The 6,873-nt window shown below is 44.7% G+C and overlaps 1 long non-coding RNA gene across 1 annotated transcript; it reads left to right on the forward strand.

Annotated features, from left to right (window-relative positions):
* Nucleotides 1–2,742: 2,742 nt before the first annotated feature.
* Nucleotides 2,743–5,773, forward strand: LOC119354362. The gene is made up of 2 exons (XR_005170819.1): nt 2,743–3,261; nt 4,011–5,773. It is a non-coding gene; the product is annotated as an uncharacterized LOC119354362 (long non-coding RNA).
* The last annotated feature ends 1,100 nt before the right edge of the window (nt 5,774–6,873 follow it).

Below are 6,873 nucleotides of genomic sequence, written 5' to 3' on the forward strand. Positions count from 1 at the left end.
CCCATCAGTCCGGCCCGTGGATAACGGGCCGGATGCCCGAGGACACCTTTGTCCAGGACTCCCTCATTGGGGAACATAACATGCAATTTCAAAAAAATTCCTACGATCACGCAAGATTGATCTAGGAGATGCATAGCACTGAGAGGGGGAGAGTGTGTCCACGTACCCTGGTAGACTAAAAGCAGAAGCATTAGGTTAACGCAGTTGATGTAGTCGAACGTCTTCGCGATCCAACCGGTCAAGTACCGAATGTACGTTAGCTTCGAGTTCAGCACACGTTTAGCTCGATGACGTCCCTCTAACTCTTGATCTAGTAGAGGGTTGAGGGAGAGTTTCGTCAGCACGACGACGTGGTGCCGGTGATGGTGATGTGATCCACGCAGGGCTCGGCCTAAGCACTACGACGCTATGACTGGAGGAGTAAACTGTGGAGGGGGGCACCGCACATAGCTAAGAGAATAACTATTGTGTATCCAAGGGGTGCCCTGCCCACGTATATAAAGGAGGAGGGGAGGGGGCCGGCCACCAAGGGCGTACCAAGAAGAGGGGAGTCCTAATAGGACTCCAAGTCCTAGTAGGATTCGCCCCCCTCTTTTCCTTCTCATGGAGGGGGAAAGGGGGAAGGGAGAGGGAAGAGGAGAAGGAAAGGGGGGCGCGCCCCCTTCCCTAGTCCAATTCGGACTCCCCCTTCCCTTGTGGGCTGCCTCCCCTCTCACCTATGGCCCATGTAGGCCCAATATTTCTTGAGGGGTGGGGGGTTCCGGTAATCCACTAGTACCCCGATAAATATCTGAAATGTCCCTAAACCATTCCTGTGTCCGAATACCTTCGTCCAATATATCAATCTTTACCTCTCGACCATTTCGAGACTCCTTGTCATGTCCGCGATCTCATCCGGGACTCCAAACTCTTCGGTCACCAAAACACATAACTCATAATACAAATCGTCATAGAACGTTAAGCGTGCGGACCCTATGGGTTCGAGAACTATGTAGACATGACCGAGACACATCGATTTGATTTGCGCAGGGCTTCGCCTAAGCACTACGATGCTATGACCGGAGGAGTAAACTGTGGAAGGGGCACCGCACACGGCTAAGAGAATAATTGTTGTGTATCCAAGGGGTGCCCTGCCCACGTATATAAAGGAGGAGGGCAGGAGGCCGACCAGCAGGGGCGCGCCAAAGGAGAGGGGAGTCCTACTAGGACTCCAAGTCCTAGTAGGATTCGCCCCCCTCTTTTCCTTCTCATGGAGGGGGAAAGGGGGAAGGGAGAGGGAAGAGGAGAAGGAAAGGGGGGCGCGCCCCCTCCCCTAGTCCAATTCGGACTCCCCATGGGAGGGGGCGCGGCCACCCCTTGTGGGCTGCCTCCCCTCTCCCCTATGGCCCATGTAGGCCCAATATTTCCATGGGGGTTTCCGGTAACCCCTCGGTACTCTGATAAATATCCGAAATGTCCCCAAACCATTCCGGTGTCCGAATACCTTCGTCCAATATATCAATCTTTACCTCTCGACCATTTCGAGACTCCTCACCATGTCCGTGATCTCATCCGGGACTCCGAACAATCTTCGGTCACCGAAACACATAACTCATAATACAAATCGTCATCGAACGTTAAGCGTGCGGGCCCTACGAGGTCAGGAACTATGTAGACTTGACCGAGACACATCTCCGGTCAATAACCAATAGCGGAACCTGGATGCTCATATTGGTTCCTACATATTCTACGAAGATCTTTATCGGTCAAACCACAATGACAACATCCCTTTGTCATCGGTATGTTACTTGCCCGAGATTCGACCATCGGTATCTTCATACCTAGTTCAATCTCGTTACCAGCAAGTTTCTTTACTCATTCCGTAATGCATCATGCCGCAACTAACTCATTAGTCACATTGCTTACAAGGCTTATTATGATGTGCATTACCGAGAGGGCCCAGAGATACCTCTCCGATACTCGGAGTGACAAATCCTAATCTCGATCTATGCCAACCCAACAAAAACCTTCAGAGATACCTGTAGAGCATCTTCATAATCACCTAGTTATGTTGTGACATTTGATAGCACACAAGGTATTCCTCCGGTATTCGGGAGTTGCATAATCTCATAGTCAAAGGAATACGTAAAAGTCATGAAGAAAGAAATAGCAATAAAACTTAACGATCATTATGCTAAGCTAACGGATGGGTCTTGTCCATCATACCATTCTTCTAATGATGTGATCCCGTTTATCAAATGACAACACATGTCTATGGTTAGGAAACTTAACCATCTTTGATTAACAAGCTAGTCTAGTAGAGGCTTACTAGGGTCAGTGTGTTTTGTCTATATATCCACTCATGTATTAAGTTTCTAGTTAATACAATTCTACACTACTAGAAACTTCCATTTTACCTAGGGCCAAGTCCTTTACCTAGAGCTCATTGGCCTCCCCAAGGGATAGTAAAGCAATGAACGGTACACCTAGGGGAAGATGGATTTTTGGGCAAAAAAGTTAGAAAATATACTTTCCCTGGGCCGGCCCTACTTAAATGGCATCAAGCCTGGCCCCGAAGTGGCATGTAGATGGACTCCGTTGCAATTTTGGTCGACTTCGCGCCACTTATTTTGATGCCTCGCGCCTTTTTCTTCCATTTTGTATAGTTGGGCCCACTGTTTAGTGAGCGATGGCACTCGAGAGCTGAGAAAGGGCGCGCACGTGGGAATATTTCGGTCGATTAGGTTTCTCCTTCCTTCGCTCGAAGCCCTACGCCGCCGGTCAGATCCATAAGCCAAAATCTTATCCCCTTCTCTCCCGAAGGATCCTACTCCATCGAAGATCCAAACGCTCTCACCCCTGCCTCACCATCGCCCGCCTCCCTGCCGCCCTGCCGTGCCCCACCGTCGCCCGCCGCCCGCCTCCCCGCCTCATTGCCGTGTCCCCTGTCGTCCCGTCTTGCCTGCCTCCTGGCCACCTGCCCTGTTCCCTGCCGCATCCACTCCCTGCTGCGTCCCCCGCCCCACCGCCACCCTGCCTCCCCTCCGGCCCGCCATGTGCCCATGTCCCCCACCGACCCACGCCGCACTGCCCCTACCGTGCCCCCTCTTCTTCCCCTTCTCTAGTTCCAGCGCTCCAGCGGAACAATGGCATGACGGGCTTGGTGACCATGGCCACGCCGGCCGGGATGACGTCGCCGCGCCGTCCATGTTGACCTTGTCGCGCCTGCTGGTCGGAAGACTATCAGATTTACCCGGCGTTGTACCCCCTGTTCTCCAACAGGTTACCTCTATACCTCTCACTCCAACGTTTTACTTGTGTGCTGGATATTCAATATGAATCTGCATATTCACTATATCAATAGACTATGTGGGGATAATCATGTGACATTATTTCTAAAATATCAAGTGCGGTAGTTATTATCAGTTCGATTATAATTGCATAATCTACCCAGCAGTTATAGACATTCTAATTGGTAAAGGAGAGTAGGTTTAGGAAATGTTTGACATGAACGCAGCAACAAGAGATAATCGTTAAGAGCTGTGCTGAATCTCGAGTTATTAAGAATGTATCTATGGACACACAACAAGTATACTAGTATAGTAACCTTGTCTTGTTATAAAAGGGCCACTTTGAGTCTATATAACTAATAGTAGTAGCATATTATTAACTGATAGTAGTATAACTGGTAGTTGTATTAGGAGGCCTGGTAATTTTCTACTACTATCTAGGCATTTCCCCTTTGATATTATTATGGCTATGTAAGTATGAAGCATTGTGGCAAAGTTTCAGCAAAATGAAGAAAATCAAACTTTTTACTGAAGAATATGTCGAACTGAGCACCATGTCATTTAATATCTACTATAATGTCAATCTGATTTCGATCTCTAGTTGTATGCTAACTTTTGTAGTGTCGATTGAATTGAGGTAAGCATGAAGCATCAATGCTCACGAAAAATTGCGCCAAGAACTAGAAATACTTTAGTTCGTTATGTAGTTACTGCCATAACTGATATTATATTGATTTATAGGCTAGAAGGGCTAGATGATCAGTCCAGCAATGGGTGTCAGGCATGGTTTGATACATATGCAGACGAGACATCTGAAAAACTGAGATCAGGTTAGCACAAATCATTTGTACCATCAGACACTTAAGTTATACTATAACGACTACTTTTTTGGTTTGTTTGCACAAAGGAAACCATTAGTTGTTCGCACTTTATTTATCATTGAGTTATCTTATTTATCTACAAGAACATGTTCTTATGGGTGTCATAGTCTGATGGTCGATGTATACTATCATGTAATGCAAGGGGCGAAGCCAGCAATCTGGCGTGGTTTGGCGTCCGCCATACGTAAAATTTGCTGCAAAGTCTATGTATATATACCGCTAAAATCTTATACACCACGCATATGAAAATTTGAGCTAAGACGTGCCTCCATGCGGGGCCTGATTGATGATGGGTCGTGGCTTGATGTAGTGGACTTGTAGGTTGTAACTTGATTGCACGTCAGCACATTAGTAAAACTAGCGATTACTCCGGCCAAACCCTCGTGATTAGGAGGATTGCTCCTCTAAACACGACAGTGCGCGAAGGCGGTGGGGCATGGCCTGACGGATGCTGGACACATGGGGACCGTGGCACTGCTTCTGCGAGGCGAGTTTGCGACTAGCAAGGCCGCGAGGGTCAGTATGCTATACGCAGATGGTGGCAAAGAAAAGCAAGTGCGTACTATAATGAAAGGTAATTGTTGTGGTCGAGTGAAATATGCTCTGCTATTCAATCTGTTCTAGTGCACTTCCATTGTTGAATGACCAATTGATTCGGTTCTGCTTGTAATTTTGTTATACATATTTAAGTAGCAGTTTTGCCAAGCAAGTCTCACTGAAGCCAGTCTAACTTTGGATGTAGTTGCTGGACAACGACAAGAGGAATGTCATTGCCATATTCTGTTAAGAAAGTAAAGCTTCATTATGGGTTTATGACTACGTATTCTTTATCGATCTTCACTATGATTTTATCCTACTAGTTACCAATTAATGATTTATCTATAGTTTATATGTCTTATAGATCATCTTTATGCCTATCTCGTTAATATACATGATAAATTATGGATCGGTCATCCATCTGGTGACATATGTTGAGTGCGAACACTTAAATTTTGGATTTTGGTTATATTCTCAGAACACAAAGTAATATATGTCTACTATAGTGAGCTCTTGCATAATTACATGATATATGATTTGCTCCATCATAAACCCCACCATGCGTTCTGCCTTCGCCACTGAATATGCATGCTCTTACACAAAGACGATTCTTGAGGTGATGCTATGTAAGTTTGAGCTTATCAACATACTTGCCAGCCTTTGAAACTAACTAGTTGGTGTATCCCTATCCATTTGCAGACTTTAGCAGCTAAACAAGGAGTGTCTATCAACAAAATTCCACCACCTCCAGTTCCACCAAGTGCTTGTTCGGCCGCTCTTGTAGATTTTGGAAACAAGCACAGAACTGCAAACTTTGTGTGCTCGGCAACATGTAGAACATCAAGTCTGTTTGAAGACCAACTTTTGGGTGAATGCGTTGATAACATATTGCTACAAGTTTTAGTAGTAGTAGTAGATACTTGTCTTGACCATTAATGCTTGTATGTGCTGATTTAGGTATTCTGCTAGCTGTAGCAATTTTTTTGAATTTTGGTTCTAAACCGACCTTGTATCTCGTTTCAAACTGACCTTGGGTCTGATGTATGTGTGTCATTTGAACATGAATCTGATGTGTACATTGAATTACGACTGTAATTTATAAATTTGAATTATGATTCAGAATTTAATTTTTTTGAATTATGACTGCTATGAATTTAAATTTGAATAGCATATTTTTATATCGGTGGAAATGATTCAAAAGGGCTCCACGGTCTTTCCCTAGAGCCAAACTTGTTTGTAGGTAAAGCACCTTTCCACCTTGGACAGGCAAACAAGTTCAATTCCTTCCCTTGGGCCTGCAGCCCTAGGTAACCAAATGATTTCCCTAGGGCTTGGCAGGTGCACTCTAGGGAAAGAGCTCTTTACCGACTATGCTTTACCTAAGGTTCTTTCCCTAGGGCAAGCTCTAGGTAGAGCCTTTACCTATGGTTTTTCGCATTTCACCTAGGGTATCTGGCCCTAGGTAAAATCGTAGTTTTAATAGTGCTAGCATGAATAATAAACATTTATCATGATATAAGGAAATATAAATAACAACTCCCTAAAGTTGTTATTTATATTTCCTTATATCATGATAAATGTTTATTATTCATGCTAGAATTGTATTAACCGGAAACTTGATACATGTGTGGATACATAGACAAAACACCGTGTCCCTAGTAAACCTCTACTAGACTAGATCGTTAATCAAAGATGGTTAAGTTTTCTAACCATAGACATGTGTTGTCATTTGATGAATGGGATCACATCATTAGGAGAATGATGTGATGGACAAGACCCATCCATTAGCTTAGCATGTTGATCGTTCAGTTTTATTGCTATTGCTTTCTTCATGTCAAATACATATTCCTTCGACTATGAGATTATGCAACTACCGGATACCGGAGGAATACCTTGTGTGCTATCAAACGTCACAACGTAACTGGGTTATTATAAAGATGCTCTATAGGTATCTCTGAAGGTGTTTGTTGGTTTGGCATAGATCGAGATTGGGATTTGTCACTACGAGTATCAGAGAGGTATCTCTAGGCCCTCTCGGTAACACACATCATAATAAGCCTTGCAAGCAATGTGACTAATGAGTTAGTTGTAGGATGATGTATTACGGAATGAGTAAAGAGACTTGCCGGCAACGAGATTGAACTAGGTATGTAGATACCGACGATTGAATCTCAGGTGAAAGGATC

Source organism: Triticum dicoccoides, chromosome 2A, assembly GCF_002162155.2.
Source record: "Triticum dicoccoides isolate Atlit2015 ecotype Zavitan chromosome 2A, WEW_v2.0, whole genome shotgun sequence".
NCBI classification, from domain to species: Eukaryota; Viridiplantae; Streptophyta; class Magnoliopsida; order Poales; family Poaceae; genus Triticum; species Triticum dicoccoides.